This window comes from Lichenostomus cassidix, chromosome 11, assembly GCF_008360975.1.
Source record: "Lichenostomus cassidix isolate B80296 chromosome 11, HeHo_3.0, whole genome shotgun sequence".
Classification (NCBI taxonomy): Eukaryota; Metazoa; Chordata; class Aves; order Passeriformes; family Meliphagidae; genus Lichenostomus; species Lichenostomus cassidix.
This window is the reverse complement of record NC_139492.1, coordinates 11,627,741-11,650,146: the sequence shown is the minus strand read 5'-3', so window position 1 is coordinate 11,650,146 and position 22,406 is coordinate 11,627,741. Positions and strand designations below refer to the sequence as shown.

Here is a 22,406-nt window from a genome sequence, read left to right as displayed (position 1 = left end):
CAGCCCAGCCCAGCCCCAGGCAGAGCCTGCAGGACAGCCAGCCTGGATTGCAGCTCCATGGGGTCACTGGCAGGATCCAAGCTACCTTGTGAAAAGCTCAGTACCTTTCCAAAAGGTGTCCTGTGGCACAGGCACATCCAGGGCTGGCACTGTGCAGCGCCCTCCGAAGGATTCTCCTCCAGCTCCCAGGCAAGCAGGCACTCACAGCCAGGCTGCTTTACACACCATGGGGCTGCAGTGGAGATGGAGCTTTTCCACCTGCAGAGCCTGCCAAAATAATGGAAAAGGGCAGAAGGGAAGGTGGTAAGTCTAATCAAAGACAATGTTTTGAGCTGAATAAAACACTTAACTGCATGGAAAATTCCATTTGGTTGATTAGATACTTGCCTTAGGGCCCTCTTAAAACACCTGTTAAAAGAAAAAAAAAGATAGCTATTGCAACGCGGCTTAAAAATATTGGAAAAGCAGGAAATGGAGCTTATTAGAGCTCAAATTAGATCCAAGATTTATGTGAAGAACAGTTGGCCTCTTTAAAAGGCCTGCCTAATCCCTAGATGGTTTTTATTGTTTCTATTATTATTATTTATTTATACAGTGCCATAGGTATACATGGCACTTTACAGACAAATAAAAGAAAACATGGGTCCTCCCCCAGAGAGTTTACAATACCTGATCCAGCAAAGAGTTAAGTACACAAGTAACTTCATTTGCAGGACTAACCTCCCTTGGAACCAATGAGATTTTTCAAAAAATCAATTTATTGACGTGATTATCTCTTCCAGGTCAGACCTTCTTAGCTCAGACACTCAGTCTTAAGCCACAGGTGAAGAACCTAGTTGATGGGAATAACAACTTGAGTTGGACCAACTTCTGCTGAGCAAACCTGACAGCAGGATTTTGTTCCAGGTTATGCACGATAAAGGTAAACCCAAGCAGTGAAGGAGGGAAGCTAAGCAGTGCTTGTCATGGTAAGTTGGCTTCAGTGAAAGTCTCTTCTGGTTCCTGTTAAAACCCTGACTATTCTGTTGTGTTTCCTTTGGAAGATGAGAGGATCCTGTTCTGCTCCTTACTGTCCTGATGCCCCTGTTTCTGTGAGTGGAAAATTGGAGCTACCTCAAGCCACTTCTCTTTTGGAGGGGAGTGAAGTAATGACTACTCCAAATGTGGAACCCTATTTGCCTGCATATATAAAATTTTAATAATGTTCATTAAACTTTATTAGAGTTGTTCGTGCAGCCAGATCAGGGTTACAAATTAAAACCTCAATCCTGCAAACACTTATGGAGCTTTATTCATGTAACCAAAAAGAAAAATTTCTCTTTCTATACTCACACATTAAACTGAATCTGAAATGTAAATACAATGCTATTTATTTTCTTATCCTCTGGCATTAAGGTTAAAAACATGCAGGCAGGAAAGAAATTATATGTTACTGGTGCGTAAAAAAACAGAAAACAAGTCCACAACTTTTTTGAACTGGCATTTAAAGAAGAATTATCACCAGGAGAAAAAACCTTTTTGTTGCAACAGGTTTGGAAAATTCAGTGAAAAAAGTGAACTATACTGTAGGCGCATAATGATACAAAAAACGCTGGCCAGAAGAGACACTGAAGTCTCTAGAAGTGTTGCAATGAACTTTATGGGTGAGAGGATCAGATCAAATCAGAGTCTGATACAAGAACACAGTGCAGCTGTAAGACTTTTCCCATTGATATGCTTTGACTCAGGTGCAGTGACCAGAAAAGTGCAGGACTGCAGGTAGAGGAGCAGCAGTAAAACCCACAGAGAATTTTTAAAGAAAGCAGACATGAATGTCATAAAGCCAAGGTCGAACTCCATCACCAAGACAAGTATGTGTGAGAGAATTTGACCTCTTTTCATGCTAAGTACGGTATTTATGATTATTTATTTATCTTGGAACAAAAAGTAAATTAATCCATTTATTTTAAAAAAACACATGTTTTTATTCCATTGAGTAATTTCCTTTGAAAAAGAAAAATGTTTCCTAAACCCATTAGCAGTTAAACCTGATTTTTTTTTGTTGTTTATATCGGAGATGAGGCTGCATATCATTACTCATGCATAATCTGATTCCAACTGATTCCTTGTTTACAGTTTGTTTTGTGCATTTTCTTATATAAGCAAGAATTAATATACTCAGGCATGGAAGAAATATGCTATATTGTCTTTTACTACAATTCTTTGGAATGTGCCATACATCATCTTTAACTCCCAAAGACATTCGAAATAGCCTGAAGAAAACACGAATAAATACACATATAAAAAAGGAGAAATACACTAATAGGAAAATCATTTAAGTAGAGGCTGGCATATAGGTATCTTCAGCATGTGTAATATAAGCAATGCAAATCAGGAGCTGAGCCCAAATTCTTGAATAAGCACAAAAAAATCACTTTAAGTTCATCTAGCTTGGGCGATAAGTGGGATCAGAGCAGTGCCAGAGTCACCTCCTGCTCTGCGACAGCAGCCAGATGCCAACAGCTCAGCTCTCCCATTTCCTCACTGCGAGAGAACCCCACGGCAAAGAGCGGCCTCTGCTCTAAATACGAGCACCCTCCAGTGTGCACAGCCAGCAACATCCACCCCACCCCGGGCAGGGTGTGCTGCACAGCCAGCAACATCCACCCCATCCCGGGCAGGGTGTGCTGCACAGCCAGCAACATCCACCCCATCCCGGGCAGGGTGTGCGGCAGGGCTGGGAGCTCAGCCTCCCTGGCACCAGCACTGCTCCAGCAGGGTGCAGGAACCATGGAGCTCCATGAAGAGCTGCTCACGCTGAGAGAATCGCTCACATGGGAAATACTGTGAAATGTTGAGGCTTGCCTGCAGATCCACCCTTTCTAACCCCAGCAGGTTTCCCATCCTCACCCTAATTCCCTCCAGCTGCCATTTCTCTCGTGCATTTTCAGCTGGTTCTGTATGAGTGAAGCTCTCAGAGCACCTTGAATCAATATAACCTGCTTGATTCTTTTCTTTTGGAGTCTGTCATACTTTTTTGTCACGGTGAGTCACAGAGCCTGCAGCCTTTCATCACGTGTGGGCAGGCAGCTCCCCTGAATTCCTTATTGTTAATTGTGAGGCAAAAAAGAACAAAAATATTTCCCCCTGCTCAAGTACAGAACAATGTAAGTGAATACGAAGCACAGTGAGACTCAAAAGGCTATGTCCCATTAACACTTATTCCTGAGCTTCTTATTACAACATGATTTTGCTACTTCTTTTTATTCTGGATTTTCTGTACATGGAATGACAGGAAAAAATTTAATGTTCAGAATGCTAAGAGTCTATTTATCCTGCACTAGTTAATAATACCATTTCTTTTGCTTTTATCCTTCATCATAATTATCTTCTTTTCAGCAGCTAGACTGGTTTTTATTTATTTTAACTGGTTTTCATATATTTTTTATTTTTAAAAAAATATTTGCAGATCTCATTGATTTCTGCCTACATGTAATATTATATTTTGTGTCATTTTAACAAATTGAATTTCACATGGTCGATTTTCCCAAACTGTAATTCTGCAAGAGTATTCCTCATATTCATGTACAGGAAAGATGAAACACAGATATAATAACTCTAGAGGTAGTGACTGGGTTGTAAATTTTGACCTTATGAAAGAAGTAATGTGATGACTGTTGAAAGCTAAACTGTTGGAGGTCTATGGTATTTCAGACCCTGTCACAGTGTCCCTCTCAATGCTTCTCACAGATATAAAAGCTGTCTAACCTGTCTTGCAACTAAAATTAAGGTTTATTCCTACTAGTCTCTTCACAGAGCCAGATTCTATGGGCAGCCATGACTTAGCATAATCCAGGTCACATCCATCTTTGTGGAAGAGACCTATGTACCTCTTTTCCCATTCAGAATTGGTCTTTCAATCTAAGGTTTAACAAGGAACAAAAGATTTTATAGTAAATTTGTTTATAATTAAAAGGATATACTTGCCATCTAAATGTCTGATTTACATCTCTACAGGCTTTGCCAGTAGCATCTTCCACTGTGCTAAAACTAGCCCTACCTTCCAGGGAGTACCACAGGATTTCAAAGCTATATGTGTGCCCAGCTTCTGCCAAGTTGCCACCTAACACCTTTCATCACAACGACTGAAATCTCAAAAAATGATTTTTTTACTGATAGATTAGTTTTGATGCACAGAGCCTTAATTAAAACAGCTGCTCTGCAATCTGAACCATGCACTTCATCAAGAACGATGCACTGACCGCTCTGCACAGCCAAATCCAGCCCTGCAGGGGAATCTGAGGGATACACAGGTGTCTCTGGAGGTAAATTTGCCATATGAAAATCAATATAATCACACCAAAAATATGAGAAGAAAACACTCCCAGGGAGCTTACTAATAGGTTTTTGCAACCTGTTTTTTACATTTAGATTAATCAATAAACTAAGAACCATCACTGTCAATGTTTAGGCACGTAAGTTGCAAGGCTGTATTTTTCAATTATACCATTTTCATGGATATTATCTCCAATCAAAGTACCCTACCTGCTAATTCATGCCCTAACATGGCATTTTGAAAGAGGGAGTTGGATTCCCTGACTGGTTTGGAATATAATGAAAACTGAATGGTTATATCCTACCATATTTTCAAAAGGAAATCTCAGCTTACTTTTAACTCTAGAATTGTGACCTGGTCCCTGTTCACTAATGTCCTGGCAGGAACTGGGGCTGCTGAGAGGTCTCACCAAAGCCTTGTCTGTTCCAAGCTGGACAACACCCAACACCTGAGCCACTCATGGTGGCCTTTGCTGAACCCAATCCAGGCTTATCAGTGTCTTGTTTTCTTTGCTATTCACTAATGCACTGCAGCAGTTATCCCAAAGTGATTGGCAGAACAGAATCCCAGAAATCAGAGGTGTCTTCTGATTAAAGAAAATGTTTTCTGCTGGTAGATTCTAGATTGAAATCTATCACCAGCACACTGTATTTCTGAGTTTTCTCATTCTTGCCTTTGATATTTACAGTGTCTCCCCTTCTTCCAGACATTTAACAGCTTATTTGCTCACAAGTCACCTGAGAAAGAAAGTTGATATAGTAACATTGTTGTACTTTGAAGTATTAGAAATAATGGAGAGATGGTACTTATTAAAATATGATCACTGACTTGAACTGCATAGAACAGGCATAGTTAGAGAATAATTCCCATTCTTGTTCTCCCAGGAGCAAACCTGCTTATTCACTTTTGTTTTCACTTCCATAGGAATGAAATATTCCACAGCAATATTCAACCAAAAAATGCACCTACTTTCAATTATGGAGCTCTTGTGTGCTCCTGCCTGCTCTTCTCCAGCTGTTTAACTTCACTGCAGCAGAGAGAGGCTGGAGGAGAGCAGAGAGAGATGACATTGCATCTGTCTGAATTCACAAGGGCACTAACAAGGACACTAAGTTCAGCTGAATGGATCAACAAATAAGTAGAACTACTCTTTCCTGTAGCTTCCCACACAAGTCACAAGAACTTTAGCCCTTGGAAAATTCTCTTTTAAAGCAAGACTAATTAATTTCACATCCTTGTTTCTTGTACATGTTAATACCTTTTATAAGTCCTTAACCTGAACAGCCTTTTAACTTTTTAAGTTTTAATGTGTCATATGTCTTTAATAAATAACATCTAGGGTTGTTTCTTTCATCTTATTTTTCTCCTATACACACCATACATACTTTTACATATATAAATGCTGTGCCTACTGTGTCTAAAAATTATAAAGGATTTGCTATATTAAAGAAGTTCTACTATGTTTTAGTTAATTTCACTGATTAACAATTTCATTCGTTGACCATCCAAATACTTTGAATTCAACCAATGGAAAAACTCTCACAACTAAGCAAAAATAACTGCACTAGATCTTTGGCTGATACAAATGGAAATAGCATTCATGTCTCCAGGGGAGAGCTACAAATTGAAATTATGAGTAATTAGTTCACAATATTGTGATGGCTCATAAAGAATTCTTACAAAATTAAGTGATTGACAAGTGGTCTTACTTTTTTTTTTTAATATTTTAAACAAATTCCATTCCCTCCTACTCCTTCTAGGCTCCTCCTTTCCTGGACCTTAGAATTCCAGTGGATTCTAACAAAAGGGAAAAACTTCAGTAATTTTTCAGTGATGTGGTAATACATCTTGGAATATCTAATGGTAATAACAACAAATGATGAAACTGAAGGGCATTGTCCATATTAGTCAATCTAGGTCTCAAATTTTGTTTTCTACAGCTAATTTTCACAGTTCCACATTCAAGAATGTGGAGAATAAGAATCTTATAACAACATTGTAACACCTACTGGTATATAATTAATCACATAGTATTTTCATGACTGACCTCTAGGAAAATAGGAACAGGTTTTTCATTATTTTCTATTTTTTGTTATTTTCTATTATTTTCTATCAAGCAAGCTGAGTAGAACAGAATAAAATGCTTTTTCCAAGAGCCATACATTAAACTAAATCAAGAGCAGGAGTTCCTGGATCTAAATGTTATCTCCTTTAGCTCATATTGCTAAACTTTTTCTACTGAAATCAATCAGAGCTGTTCAGGTATTAAGGAGAGCTTATTTTGCTCTTCTGCAGCACTGCTACTCCTATGCAAAGTGCTAGGATTTAAATGTATGACTTTCACCATTGCTGTCCATATATTGATCTTTCAAGCCCTTATTTCTGTTTAATATTAGATAACTGTAGATAACATTCACACAATCAGTAATAGCACATAGAATTACCCCTCTTTGAGAAAAGACCTGTTCCACTGAAAGACACAAATGGATTCCAAAGACATAATTTTGTTAAGGAGCCCTCTCAGTGTTAGTGCAAACAGCACCAAGAAGTAGGAATTCTTTAACACAAACCTTTCTCTGCTTTATTGGTCCCATTAATGCCCCACTCTGCTCTTGGAAGGGACAGAGACATGGGGGGGAGAGTGGCATGTCATGGTTCTGTGGCACATCATGGTCCTGTGGCACTCAGGTCCTCAGGCTGGCCCCACACTGAATCCTTCCAGGGCCAAAAGCACCTGTGTCAGAGTCCTTCAACAAAGGATGGATTTGGGGAGAGCCTGAAAAACACATTCACCATTTTTGTATGAGACTGGTTGCTGCTGCCCAGACTGCTCCTGTGTAATTTGGAGGATAATCTGAGCCAAATGAGGAAGATATTTGCATTTTGCAAATGACTGGCAATAGTCTAAACAAGAGATTAAGATGACTATGTAATTTCTTTGCTCCTTCACTAGAAACAACTGTGTTTATATATACCAGAAATCTCTTATGTGAGCATTCATTTCCAAATAAACATGTTCTCCCATATGGATCAGATGTTTTACGTCTCAAAAAAAATCAGTTAATTTATGGTGGAACATTTCTTTGACTATTTCTATAGAATGACAGAGGAGACTGATAACCATAAGGTTTTGTCTGTACAAAGATGTGGATCTGTCAATTCTTGTTTGCTGCAAAAGAGTTGAAATTGGAGCTGTGAACCTAAGGTACATACCCCTGAAGGTGCAGAAGGTGTAAATCTCCTCAGTCTGCAAAACTATGAGCTTTTCACCTGAACTGCTCTTGCCCTGGTGTTCATGAGCTGTAATTTAACAGACATTTAGAATGACCTTTTTTAAACCAAACAGGTTGTTACTTAGGATAACTAGAATTAATATAATGAGAAAAAATTCTTAATTTAGATGCAGAACTAACAGACATGAAGAAACAGAGACATGACAAGCAAAATGAAACTTGGCTCTATTGCTAATACACAAAAACCCTACCATCTTCCTATCAATATGGTGATTAAGCTTTATCAGCCATACAGCAATTGTTGTCTTTATTTATTTAGTCTTTGTGTTGCCAAAATTTTTCAAATGCAAGAATATAAAAGTCCCAATAATTTTTAAAAATGGTGGAAGCTCATCTCTGTAGAATTAAAATTAAAAAAATAATAGGAAAAGGAAAAAAGGAAGGAAGGAAAGAAGGAAGGAAGGAGTTTAAAACCTAGATGTTTAGACAGCCCTGCAAGCCCCCTTGTGACCTTACTCTGATATTTAACAAAACATTAATCTTCTTGCCAGCAATTATAAAGAATACAGTGATGTAGCTGGGGCTCAGTGAGTGACTAATAGTAATTCCATTGTTCTCTTTTATTTATGCCTTGGCTGTACCAGGCAGATGAGGTAAGTTGGGACTCTTTATATGTTATTATTCTGAACTGGCAATACATAAAGGCTGATTACACAAATATCTGTCTGTTTCTGAAGCACTGTTTCACACCTCCTTCCAGCTCATGATCAAAGCGTTTCAACATTTTATTATGAAATCACGAATCCCAGCTTAGTTTGCATATGAATTATAGCCTTAAAAAAAAAAAAAACAAAACCCACACTGGTGTACAACAGTGACAGTGCCTTTTGAACCACGGAACAAAACAAGGTGTTACACATTACTTCTGGAAGGCAATGACTTGCTGATTAATTCTGTTTGCTGGAGCACAGTCCAACCTCCCTGGTGAATACATAAGCCTTGAGACCAAAGACATTTTTTTGTTCTGTGAGCAGGCTAGTGATTTTTCTTTTCACTTGTAAGAAAAAAAAAGCCGAGCTCTATTAAGAAGTTGAGAAAATGTTGTCATGTAGCTGTAACCAAAACAAAAGAGCTTCCCTCTGCATCTCTTAAATGCAGTAGCTATTCTAAAAATGGAAAATAATCCAATTGCCCAGTTAGTAACATCCCTCTGTCCAAACCTGGCATTCTGAAAGTTGCTGAGGGAGTTTCACCCATGAGGATAAAGCACATTGAAAGAAGAGAGCAGAGCAGAGCTCCCTAAGCCACAAACAGGTGTCCTGCACCTACTTGTAAGGAGAACTGCTGGGGTGTCTTTATGATTCACACTTACTGCATTTCAAGGATGAAAAAAATTCTTGATGTTCAATCCTTCTACTTCAGAAAGAGGAGAGGTCAAGGTTTTTTACCTTTTGAGGAACTTGCATTTTAAGGTCACAGGACTGTGAATCAGGGATAAGACTTAACACTGAGTTTGTAAGAACAGCATCCAGGTGCTGATGCTTATGCCAAGATGCAGATTCCTCTGTGACACACACACCTAATGAGTGCCAGAGTTGAGTTTTATATATAACATGTTTTCCTCACAGTAGTCTGAAAAAAGGCCATTCCTATAAAATATAAAATATGCTAAGGATTTTTCAAGTTTATTTTATATCACGTAAATATGAACTGTTAAGAATCTTATGAATAGAAATAACATTTTATTAGGGCTTACTCTCAGTGATTTGCAACTATTAATTTTGTTGAAAGTCATGCCATTTGTGTCACTTCAGTCAAAGCAGGATTTTGTCCATAATTATTGACCTCTTTTATTTGTAATGACATCTTCCCCCTCTGTTCATTTCTCTGTATTTGCAGACACAGATACAGATCATCTTTATAAAGCTGATACTGTCACCAAATCAAAATTTAAGGTGGGAAGTTGAAGAGAAATTACTTCTAAATTTCATGACCTGCAAAAAGTAATCTAAACTCTGATTTCTGCACTTACACACAGCTGTACAGTGAAAGATCATGAGGCCAAGGCAACAACCAAGCTGAGAACTGTTGGTTTGTGAAAAGATTTTTGCAGATCATCAATTGGTGGCTCAAGTAATTAAACTTAATACAGCATTTGTTTTCTGACCAGCCAAAGGCGTAGCTTGTTACATTGAATAGTATTTTCCTCTTGGAGTAAACCCATGGAGGTTATCCAAAAGCAGATTCAACTCAATGGCATCTCGTGTAACCTGGCTCTGTCTCACTGGTGGGACTCTGGGGCTGTGGACACTTACACATCTTTTGTCATGGTATCAGCCAAGGATTGCTTTTGCCAGCCAATTCAACACGTTTGAAACATTTTGTAAAACTAGCTACCACTTCAGATATTCTCTGTGAAACAACTCCGAATGTGCATCTTTGACCTTATAATCATTTCTTCAGCACAGTCTAAAATTGGGTGGGTTTAGATTCTTTGCATTAAAGTAATTGCATTTTCTACCCCAGCACATTTTAAAGCAGAACAGAGCAGCACTGCAGTGTGTGAGACTAGCAATTATGCTTTTATCAGTTTAAATACATTATTATTGAAATGAATGAATTAATAAATAGAACCTCCACGAGCAGACTTAGTAAAAGTGCCAGACCAAAGAAGGAGAGATCCCTGCCTGAATGTCAAACTTCAGAAAACCATCCATCTGGTTCTATTCACAGACAGACAGGCCACATCTCAGAGTACCTTGCAAAATCAATGCTCTCCATGCATGAGACACAAACTCACAAAGGCAAGAATTCAGAGTTGAGCCTTAAGCCCTGTTCATAATTTGTTTCATTGTTCCAGCACATATGAGATATGTAAGACCCCCAGCAGCTCTGAGGCTCCTGTTCTGTTCCTGCACAATAGGGGTGAGTTAAAGATTGCATTGTGTCTGTATCCCCTCAGTTCTGCTGCCTGTGTAAGCTTTAAAGAAGATATTTGGAGTTATCTGAATGAGGTTTTATGATAATATTGAAACAACAAAATAATATTTGGGAAAAATAATAAAATCCTCTCTCAAACTAAGATACATTAAAACTGGCTCAGCATATCATGCAACTCATTGTGTGGAATTGCACCATTCCTCTGAGCTATGAATTTACATAGTACTGGAAACCGTAAGAGATAAGAAAAGGTACATGTAGCCAATTCTGTAAGAAAAATATTCTTAATTTGAGAAAATATACTTTTGCAGAGCAGATACTTATATGCTCAACCTAGTAAATTTCTATTTCAAAAACTAATTTTATGGAATAAAATTTATCAAAGCTAATATTATATAATTGGGTTTTGCCCATTTTTTACACTATTATCTTAATAATTATTTTGTAGTCTCATGAATCCCAGACTTGATGGGATAGATATTGCATTAGCTAAGCTCTAATTGATCACTATGACAACTACTTTTAGAAACACTTCTATATAACATTCACAGAACCAAAGACTGTGGAGTATTTAAATAATATTAAATCCACACAGAAAAATATCATAACTAGATGCAGTTACCAAAACAAGCTTCATTCAAAAGGCTTAGAAATCCTCATTCTTTACCTACATTCTACTTAAGTCTAGAACATGAGAACCTTTCTGTAAAATTTGTAAAAATTATATTTTCAATATTAGTAATACAGAATTATGCTGCAGGTTGCATAAAAATTTAGATCATGTCTTGAGGCACTCAGATTTGAAACAGTTACTCAGGAACACAATGGGATTGTATTATGCTTATGCAATTAACATATTATATCAATTGTCACTTTGCTGGCCCAGGGAGACTTGTTTTCTGTGCTTAGAAATATCTGATGGCTTTGCAGGTTACCTAGAGATAAGATTGTTCACAGTTCTAAGATTGTTCACAGCTCCAGGTCAAAATGACTTGTAGTTCTCCCAAAACTGGAACATGTAGAGTATTTTAGTTAAATATTGCTGGCTTGAGGATATCTTTAAGAATGAATAAAGAGCCACAAGCTCAGCACAGCCAGCAGAAATCCTAGAGCCCAAGTTATTTTCATTTCAGACTTCTGAATTATCAAGGCAAAAGGACTGTAATGAGATTTTATTAACCAGAAGCAAAGTTGTAAGTAGTAATGGTTTAAGGAAAATCGTGAAGAAACATAAGGTGGAACAATGTGTTCTGGGAATAAAACAACCTTCAGCCTCTGTAGGATAGGTAGATGCTGCTTTCTGAGGGCTCTGGCTGCACTAAACTTGGCTGAACTTCTAAGAAAAGCAGTTATACTTCTCTTTTGCATAATCCTGCTGCCAGAACACTGAGGGTGCCCTTCTAATTCGGGAAAGTGGACAGGGAAGAACAAAGGGGGAGGATATAAACCCTCCCCGTTCAACACGCATGTATCTTATCTTTAAATTTTCTGAGAAATGTTTCGTTTCCTCTTGTCTCTCCAGCTGCACAGTTACTAAATTTCTGCTAAAGTGTATGAGGTAAAACTGTTATTTTGGGGTTCTAACTTGGTGTTCAACACTTGAACTTCTGTTGTGTGAGGTAATCTTAGCACTTGTTGCTGCCATATGGAATTTAGAGCAAACTTTGGCTCTGGTTTCTTCTCTCATATTCTGATCCTACTATTTCCACTATCAACTGCATTTATTGCACTTTTCCAAACTGTGCTTACTGTTGCAGCAGTATATATCTAGCTCAACTTCCAATCAATTATTGTAAGAGTCTTCCTGACAAACTTTCTGAACCTTTACTCTCAAAAATGGAGATTTGTGAGAATCAAGTAGCTCATGTGATTTTCTAATTTTTGCCCAAATTTTCTTATTACTCTGATATTTCTTGAATTCATTCAAGTATTTCACTGATTCCCAGTTTGCACAACCATTCTACAACACAGCTGAAAAATACAACCATTCCTATGATTACAGAAGCATTTGATGACTTTGCAACTTTAAAACAAGCTGTTATGGCAAGACCAACTTACAGTCTCACAAAAGAATGTACAGAACCAAAAGGGCAGAAACTCTCTCATGGCACCCAACCTCAGCAACGCGTAGAAAATCACACACACACATACTCAACAAAAGCTTTTTCTAGCAATTTCACTAGGTTCTACTCTTGGGCAGACTTCATCCATCATTCACAGAACCCACAGTTAAAGTTTCTTTGCCCTACACCCCAAGGTTTGAACAAACTTACATTCTCCAAGCACAGCTGGTCACTCTTCCTTTTCTGCAGAGGCTTCACCTCTTTGCCCAGGACATGAGGGAGCTGGAACACATTCCTAGAGTAATTTTAAGCCAGTTTTTCTACCTTCTGCATAATTTTGAAAGGAAAACTTGACTTCTAGCAAGGTTACTCTACATTAACCTAGGGATCTTTGGGATTGTCTCCCAGAACTTTTAACAAATTAAAGTCAGCTTTGTTCAGATAAATAAGCACTTACATTGGGTGTGAATGGTGGTAGAAGGCATTGTGTTAACTAGGTCTTGTTCATGCAACTCTAGGCTAGACTAAGATCTGAAAAGGTACCAAGGTGCCTAATCCCTATCCAGTTCAATGAGATTCTACTACTTAATTCCCACAGTCTGCACCTTAGAGATTTTGGCACAAGAGAAACTAGGTGAAACTTGATTTCCCATGAAACTTCATGTCATGTTTGGTGTAGGAAGGGTTTGGCAAACACCCAGGCAAAGACACCTGACTAGCACAGGCAGGGAGGTGAGCATTAACTCTGCAGCTTCTACATCAGACACATGTTGCACTGCTGAGCAGAACAATTGTTAAATACTTTTAAAAGCTATACTCCAAATGCACAGCAAATGGCTATGGGATTAAGCCATATATGATTTTTTAAAGATATCTTTTGTCTCTGTAGCATCTGCTCTCAGTATGAACTCATTTTCTTATCTGTGCTTGGGTCCATTTCTTAAATCTGAATAGAGGACAGATATTTCCACTAGCTTACATGGGTAATTGAGTCTGAAAATAATACTTTCAATATGGCTAATTCATCAGGAAAAAAAAAACATTTGCACAATTTTAGTGCTTCTCTTCCTTTAGTACTTCTCTTGCTTTACTGTAAATGCAAATTTACATTATTTTTTTAAATTATGCTTATATTTATCTATGTAATTTCAGCATCTTTAAGAAATTAACAATAAGAAGTATCAGTGAGAAGAAAGTTATATCCACTTGAAATAAATTAAGATGCTATTTATATCTGATGCACATTCTTCCCAGTCATGACGGGACTGATGTAAGACCATCACTTCAGTCAGATATTCCTGTCTCTCAGACATTTCCTTGCCAAAAAGTCTCTTGTTAACTGTTCATGAAAGGTCTTCCTAGAGACTGATATGCTGCATGGGGTCCTTAGCACGACTCTCTCTATTCATGCTGAGATCATATCTACTGATTTGCTAGCTCTTCTCCTCCAGGTTCTGTGCTGCAGTCCCTTCTTTTTTGAAGTTTCTATTTTCATAGATGACCATTACTTTCTTATATTTAATTCCTCCTAAGTGCTGTAATTTCCCAAATGTTTTTAATTCCATAAGCTGTTTCCTGTGATCTTCTCCAGACTACTTCTCAGCATGGTTTTCAGCTTTCTCTGGGGCTATATTTTTTTTTATCCACCTCTTCCTCTCCTCTCTCTTCCCTCAGCATACAACAGCACTGGCCTCCTTCAGCCATAGCTCATTTGTCTGTTTAGCATCTGTTTGTCATTCATACCCCTTGATGTTAGAACACTCATCTTTTTCATATTCTCATCTATAGCTCACTGTGAATACTTGCACAGTGCTTTAGAGTCACCAAAGAGCACTTAGTGCTATTTCTTCCATTAGGATATTTGCAGCCTTATCTCCAATGCTCTCCTTTTTTGCCTGGGAAGTTTGAATATTGTCATCACTGTTTTAAATTTACTGCTTCCTGCAGCTGATCTTTAATTAGAAAACTGTAATGGGACAGTGCATTTGCAGAAGCCTCGTTTGTCCAGACTCCATGTGTAAGAATCTGCTCCTAAATATAGTTTGTCAAAATGCAGATCTTCCCTTGCTGTTATTACAGATAAGGGAACCCACTGAAAATATCCTAATTTGTCCCAATACTCAGAATGCACAAACACCACAAATAAACTGGCATCACTTCATGACAAAATGCCCTAACACTGTGGAATTTACTTTGGCTACAACAATTGCTAAAATTGGTAGGTAGTGGCCATGCTCTTCTAAGCTTTCTCTGTTCTGTTTCTCTACGCAGCTGTGAATCAATGAAAGCTAAACAAGGTAAAATTTTTACAGAATGTTCTACCCTGAGGCTAAATGATTTTTTTTTCCATTGCCCTGAAATTATTGTAATCAGTATTTACTCTTGAAAAAAACCTGGAAGGCCATAATCATATATCAAGGCCCAGTTGTGACATGTAAATACACCCATTTTTTATATAACATAAGAAAGCTTGCTAGCCATGCATCTGATAGAGTGAATACAAAACAGATGAGAAAGGCCCAAGGTAAGAGTGAGATGATAATGGTTTGTGTAATGAGCAGTGCTACTGCACCTCAACTGCTTGACTATGATTAAACTAATGTAATAACTGCTACCATGCAAAGAAAAGGCATTAATGGCAGAATGGTGGTTTATTGTCTACTCTCTTCTGTAATTTAATCAGCACCAAAGTATTTATTAGAAACATATTTATTGTGTACTCACTTTTGGATGTGCCATATGTTCCTCTACTGATGATGTAATAATTTGTGTTTATTTTTTTTTATGTGCTGTATTAAAAAGACTAAAGATGAAACTGGAAAAAGTCACTAGATAGCAGTGCTGAATGTGAGATCAGTTTCATAGGAAGACAGTCATGCTTCTAACAAGAAGTTTACTTTAATGAAATGAAGGAGATCAAAGATGATAGGAAGCAAAGCTATATAATGAAACAGTGACTTAAGAAGCCTGGGACCTTCATTTTATTTTCATTGTAAGATAAGTTACTTGTCTTACAGTTTGGTATTGTTTATTCTGGTGTCTGTACATGGTTTTGATTATATTAATTACATTATTGGCCAAATTCTAAACTGTTGTAAAACAAAATTACTATTCTGACTCCAGTGAATGACAGTGACTTATACCAGCTAATAATCTATCCTTCAATGCCTTACAAATGCAGGATAAAGACTTTGCAAACCTTCTAAAAAGTTTGTTTGTGAAAATGTTACAATTTATTGCCATTTTGCAAATGGATAGAATTTCTTGCTGTAAATACTTTAATTACTATTATAAAATGAATTGAAATTTAATTAAAGATGAAAAAAAGCACAGTGGAAATTTCTAAAAGGATAAAACCAGCGAGAAACACTCCCAGATTTGAATGTCATTTTAACAGTAATTCGAACCAACATCTGAAATGTGTTATATAATTTTAAACATATACTAAAAATTATTTTCTTCCAGCTTAGAGCAAGTGCAGACTCACTAGCTGTTCCAAAGCTTTTAGTTATTTTCCCCCTCAATCTCTAGACATAAACAAACAAGAATGCTAATTAAAAAAGTTACTTCAGGCAATAATCTTGTCAAAGTAGTTAAAGAGGGTTAGACTCAATCATCAGAAGGTAGGGTAACCTCTAGAGAAAGCATTCATCATGTAAACACATTGCATTTATTTAATCAGTGATTCTCCAACAGTTTAAAATAAATGCCTTCAATATTATTAAAAAATATTACTTTTTCTCTTAATGAGACAAAAAAATGTGTGTTTGATTCTCCTAAGGTATAAAATGAACATGACACAAAAAAGGCATTTATGACACTAAATAGGTGTGCAGGTTTTACCAAGGATTGTTGTACCCTCAATTCCCTAAATTTCCCTTGTTTTTCAGAGGCTGTCACCAATGGCTCCATGTGCTGTTTCTCCACCGTGACTGCAATTTTCCTCAGGTTTATGGAGGGCCTGGTATAAAAGGAGAAAGCCAAACCTGATTTGCTAAAGGCCATCAGACTGGTTTGTGTGCAGGCACTGTCAGCATGCCAACAGCTGGGCTGTGGGGTTCCTCAAAACAAGGAATGGAAGCTCAATAGGTTCTATCTGGGAAAAACTCAACAGGTTCTGTCTGGGAAGAGCTCAAGGGTTAGACACCAACTCAGGGTCTGAGTAGGCTGCACACACATCTGGAGAGCCCCTGGAAGATGAGCAAGGCCTTTGAGCAGGCAGAGCTGTGCTATGCTGGCCACCAGAGCCCCAAGGGACACCTGCTCTGCAGGTTGGACACAGACAGGGACACCTGGAAGAGTTCAGCCTAGAAAGATTTTCACTTGCAGTGCAAAATGGCAAGAGCCTGAATGCCTCTTGAAAGAAAGCAAGCTGCAGTAAAGATGGAACACCCTCTTGTGCTGACAGACTGTTCATGGAACATGAACCTGTTCCTCCATGAGAACTGGCAAAATCCCCAGGGGAGCTGACAGCTCTACTCCACTGGTACTCACTGGGTGTATATTTAGGTAGCTACATTCAAAATAGACTCTCCATGTTGCAGTCAGTGACATCCTGAGAATTTGTATTGATGGTACAACTCAATATGCAAGTCCAAACGAACTTAGTGTTCTGTAATTTCTGCCTTTCTTTTTAAGACAACATGTCCTCATGTTTTCCCAAGAATAGATATATAACTTAGTCTTTTGGGCACTGATCCATTTTACACATTTCCTGATCTGCCCTTGTGTTACTGGAAAACATTTTCCAGGATGAAAACTCGGTTTGTGCAAGAAACAAAATCAATTCAGTTGAACAGAGATGATGGTTGCACAAACACGTGTATATTGTGTTAAGCACAAATTTTGACTTTTATCAATGTAATTTAGAACCAACCAGATAAATTTCTCCTAGTGGACCAAACTTCTAATAGTGTATCTGTGTAACACTTGCATTGAGCTTAGAACAGCCTTCGTTCTGCAGAGTATTTCAAATAGGAGTGCTAAAATGGTATATTGCTTTCCTATTGAACAAAGATTTTTATGTTTCTGGCAACAGTTTTGTAAGATAATGTACTTGTAAGCCAAAAAAACCACTCAGAAAATAACCTTACTCCTACTTTTATGTACAAGTATAACAACAGCTTTTTAGGAATGGATATGACCCATCTTATTTTTACACATTACATTCTTCTTTTTCAAATGTCAAGATACTAATCTTAGTGAAGGGCTTCTCCATGGATCATATTTCCCAATTTTTTCTAGGCTACTCTCAAGATGAATGAACTTTATCTTTCCAGGAAGTAAAATTTTTTATTTAAAATGTGAAATCTTGTTGAGTCTCAGGGTTAAGTGCATGGTTTCAAAGCTGATATGATTTCAACATATGGCTCTCTTATTTCTAGCTATATTTAACATTCCTTTATCTTGAAACATTTTACTCAATTTCTCAGAAATGCCATTTGTTTAAAAAAGAAAAAAAATTGAGAATCAAGTCTCCAGCAGGATTTCTCTTTCCTTTATTTATTTACAGGACACAACCCTGGCAACAATTTAACTCCAGCGAGTTGGAGAAATTCCACCTGGACTAAGTGTCCCTCAATCAAACTGGCTGTGTGCTCCAGAAGATGGTTCACTACCAGAACACAACTGAGAGTACATTGCATTTCTCTTTGCATTAAGAGAAATATAATCAGTCATGCAGAAATTTAGGCAAGTGGGTCTAACTTTCTGCACTTGGTGCCCTCAGAGCACTTCATGAAGCAGCTCTTCTTCCAGAGCCCAGGTCAGACTGGGATTCCCACTGAATCTGGCAACAGTGCCCAACCTTCTAGACTATATACATTTCAGTAATAAATCCCTCCCAGATGTTTTCCTGTTAAATATTTCAGTGGAGGAATCAGGACCTATGAGATATAAAATCTAAATAAACATAATATATTTGAATGTTTCAGAGTTACTCATAAGAGAAATGCTGACGTGTTTTTGGGAACTATGCTACTTCCAATATCATTGGGAAAGAACCAATCTTGAATAAACATGAAGCATTTTGAGAGCTACAGTAATGAAAACATGAATAAAGTTGACTTTGTGATGACCAGTACTATTTTATTAATGAAAGTCTTCTGTTAAGCCATCTGGTTAAGACCCAGAGTGTTCCCCCCACAAAAAAGTGATACCTCTTGCAGTACCTTGCATCAGGTGCACAGTAAGGTTACTACACAGCAAGATAAGGCTACTTGATCTGTTAAAATTACAAGAAATAAACAGCTACGGAAGATACTCACAATTAGGATACTCTTTAAAAGGCAGAATTGAGTGCCACTTCCCTCTTATCCACTGAGTCTCACATCCAACCAGTTCTGCTCTTGCACCTGTACAAGGAAAAAAGGAATGGTTTAAGGTTTTAATGAAAAACCACGCATCTAATATGGCCTAATCAGTCACTCAGATGTAGCAGAATCCTTGTGCCTTGCAGATTCTCACTGAATATTCTAACCCCCTCCTAGACACATTCTGTACCAATCTTCTCAACTAGTCCAGTTAAGTTTTTAATACAGAATTTCTACAATAATGGAGAAATAACACAGAATTATTGCAGAAATATTTCTACGGTATTGTAGAAATATTTACTGGAGCTGAGATTCAAAATGTGCTTTTACATAGGAGGGGATAATCCCAACATTTTGTATTCTAGTGCAGAGGCAGCTCCCTTAGACCCATCCCTGTAATCTGGATCCAATTATCTCTTTTTCTAGAAAAGTTCCATTTTTAAGGAACCTAAGAGTGTTTTATAAACCTTTCTTTTTAAAATGATATTTTCTGTCAAAAGACATCTTTTTCTCTAATGATTCTTAATATTGCCTTACAAAACATAGATTTGCCATGAGAAAAAGTAGCTGAAGTGCATTGCACAGCCCCTTGTTTCCCGTAATGTTCCACTGAATTTCATAGAAATAATCTACTGGAGAACTACTGCTCAGTGTGAATAATTGTGAGACTCTGCCTGCCATGTATCTATCATGATCATCTAAGGTAGCTACAGTGCACAGTATTCAAACTGTTGAAAATGGCACAAAACAGCCACAAAAAACAATGAAGGTTGATTTTCTAGTACCATTAAGTTTATTACATTCAAGTACCTTAAAAGTGAATAATAATCATAATAATTTTTAAAATTACAAATAAAAGTCTAACTAAGGCTACAAGGGCAAAAAGCCAATGATGACAGAGTAGTGTGATGACAGTTCAAAAGGGATATAATTTATTTGTGAGATTTAAGTATGTGCTACAAATACTTTTATTAAATGGTAAACCTATACTTTGGAGATTTCTGATCATGACATATATTGGAATTTACATTATGGAGAGATGGCTACTCATAGACATTACTATTCATAAATTATATCTCTTTTGTGTAATGTATACACTACCAGAATTATTTAAAGGAGTGCTGATATTGAAAAAATGAGTATTGATTAAAAGACAAAAACAATCTCCGAGAAAATTAAGCACTGAAATCAGACAAAAACATTAAATAAAAGAATGAGCAGTACCCGTAACTTGGAGCACTGCTTCCTAAGAAACACATACAGTAGCAAAATCTATTTGAATTGCGTATGGGGACTTTGCCTGGATTATGCCCAGGCACATGACAAACCACTACCAAGTCCCCTGTTGGGAGTAAAGGACAAAAAAGGGCTTTTGTTTGGCTTGTTGCCACTTTTCTCAGGAATAATAAGTCAGTCACTAGTCACAAAACGAGAGTCCCTGCATCAAGGCAGCCACCCCCCAGGGAGGCTCTGGCTGGCAGCAGCTCCAGGCTCCCAGTGCCCAGTGCTGGGGCTGCCAGCCCCTCTCCTTGGCACCAGCTAAACTGGGCTCCCCAGCCATCCCCTCTCTTTACAGCTCTTCCTCATTGCTCCAGATCACATTCTTTTTAAATGTTACTGCAAAGCAAAGAGAGGCTGTTTAAGACTCCAAGTCATGAAATATTCTCCTGATTAAGGAGTAGTCACATTCTATATTTCCAAATGGGACAAGTTTCATTGCCTCTGGCAAGAGCAATATGTACAAGCCTCTTGCATCATGAGTAGGCTCAGAGTAATCAATGGTTAACTGGCTCAATAAAGGACAAAAACTATCACTGGGGCCCCAGCAAGGATCACAATAAAGGTCCTGGAAGGCTTCTAATTCCTTAAGAGTCCAGAAGGCATAGAGGTCCTATGAAAAGCGAGTTGCATAGTTCTTGTAAGCACTCAGCAAGTGCATTTGGAACATCCCAAAGATGTCACCAAGAGCTGATCATAAAATCAAGGGACCTTGTCAGGCTGGTGAAACAATCTCAGCTACCCAGAAACTCTGTTTTCATAAAAAATGGAGGAACAAGCTAGAGAAGAGAACATTTACAGTACTCATTTTTAATACTTTTTTTCCCCACCTTATCAGACAAGCGAAGGAGTTAAACACTGTGTCACTTCTCATCATGATACTACCATATGGATTTAGCCTCCCTCCACCTTCTGAATTCCTAATCTGGTGATGCTGTTGCTAAAAAGCACATTTTATTTCCCCAAGAATGACACATTAGTTAAACTAATGCCTAATAAGGAGGGTTCCTTGAGTCATTATTCACCATTTTGTATGCTTGCACTGGAACTTGTTCTATTGTCCAGTGCAAGTCTAAATATTTTTTGCACGGAACAGAGAAATTTATCTGAGGATTGGTATTGTACGTGAATATTCTTCTGTTAATACTTCATAAGTTTTTCAGCTAATCTCAGAACAACCATATTAACTTTTCTTAGCATGGTATCAGTTTTATATCTTTTAAGGTTTGTAGGTCTTCTCCAACAAATGTAGAAATATCATCTTGACAGAAAATAAAAAAAAGGCAAAGGAAAATTATTGCATGACTTCTAGATTCACCAGGAAAAGAATTCAAGACCATAAAAATTCTCATGCTTTTAATTTACCTATTTTTATAAAAAAGTCATATTTTTTACATTTTTAATACCACTGCACAATGAGAAAACAGCTGAATTGCTACTTTCCCTTAGAATTATGTCTGAAATGATTAGAAATGATTCCCATCCTTTCAAAGTGCCTTGAAAATGCAATGTGCATTATTTAGCACACAATGCACTAATTAGCACAATGAACACTGGTTTATATTTGTACTCCTACCTAGAACATCTTTGCATTAGTTTCACGTCAGAAAAGACGCTAAATGCACTATTTTTGTAACTGCAAGAAACAGATAATAGAAAAGCTGTAGGTTGGATTTCTCTGCTGTAGTTAATAATACACACAACAATATAAGCAATTTAACTCCTTTAAACAACTTTGATCTCACCATTGTGTTTCATGCCTTTGTTATAAAGTGTCAACAATCGTTTCAATATCAATAATAAAATGTAAAAATGAAAGTGAAGAATAAAATCAGACATCCCAGGTGCTAAGTCCTTAGTGGAAAGAAGGATGAGGAACCAAAGGCCCCACATTTGCACAAACATTGCCTGGTAAATTGTTTTCCACACAACTTCAGAGTAAACATTCTATGGTAATGAATCAGTTCCAAGTCTTATGCAGAAATGTTAATGCAAGCTATCTCAAATATGTGCATTTAATTGTTTTTGTAATTATACATCCTGACTCTGAAAACAACACTATGCCCAAATAAATGCATGCAATTTTTGGGGTTACTTTTTGAGAATTTAAGGTTTTGTTCTGCCAGTTTCTCTGTTTTTTTGTTTTTTTTTTTTTTTTTTTCTTTAAATGGTATCCAATCCCCAAAGCAACCTTAACAAAGTCAATGAACTCACACAGGTAGAAAGGACAAAAATGCAGTCTCTGGCTTTCAAATAGTGACGACAC

At 37.4% G+C, this 22,406-nt stretch overlaps 3 long non-coding RNA genes across 3 annotated transcripts in view; 1 reads left to right on the top strand and 2 right to left on the bottom strand.

Annotated features, from left to right (window-relative positions):
• LOC146432310 (uncharacterized) overlaps positions 1–226 on the bottom strand; it is a 32,881-nt gene extending 32,655 nt beyond the window's left edge. The window contains exon 1 of the long non-coding RNA XR_014854545.1: positions 105–226. This is a non-coding gene — a long non-coding RNA (uncharacterized LOC146432310). The remainder of the gene's footprint in view (positions 1–104) is intronic.
• Positions 188–22,234, top strand: LOC146432309 (uncharacterized). The gene is made up of 3 exons (XR_014854544.1): positions 188–303; positions 783–968; positions 18,064–22,234. It is a non-coding gene; the product is annotated as an uncharacterized LOC146432309 (long non-coding RNA).
• LOC146432307 (uncharacterized) overlaps positions 18,312–22,406 on the bottom strand; it is a 153,952-nt gene continuing 149,857 nt past the window's right edge. The window contains exons 3-4 of the long non-coding RNA XR_014854546.1: positions 18,818–18,904; positions 18,312–18,436 (exon numbers count right to left, since the gene is read on the bottom strand). This is a non-coding gene — a long non-coding RNA (uncharacterized LOC146432307). The remainder of the gene's footprint in view (positions 18,437–18,817; positions 18,905–22,406) is intronic.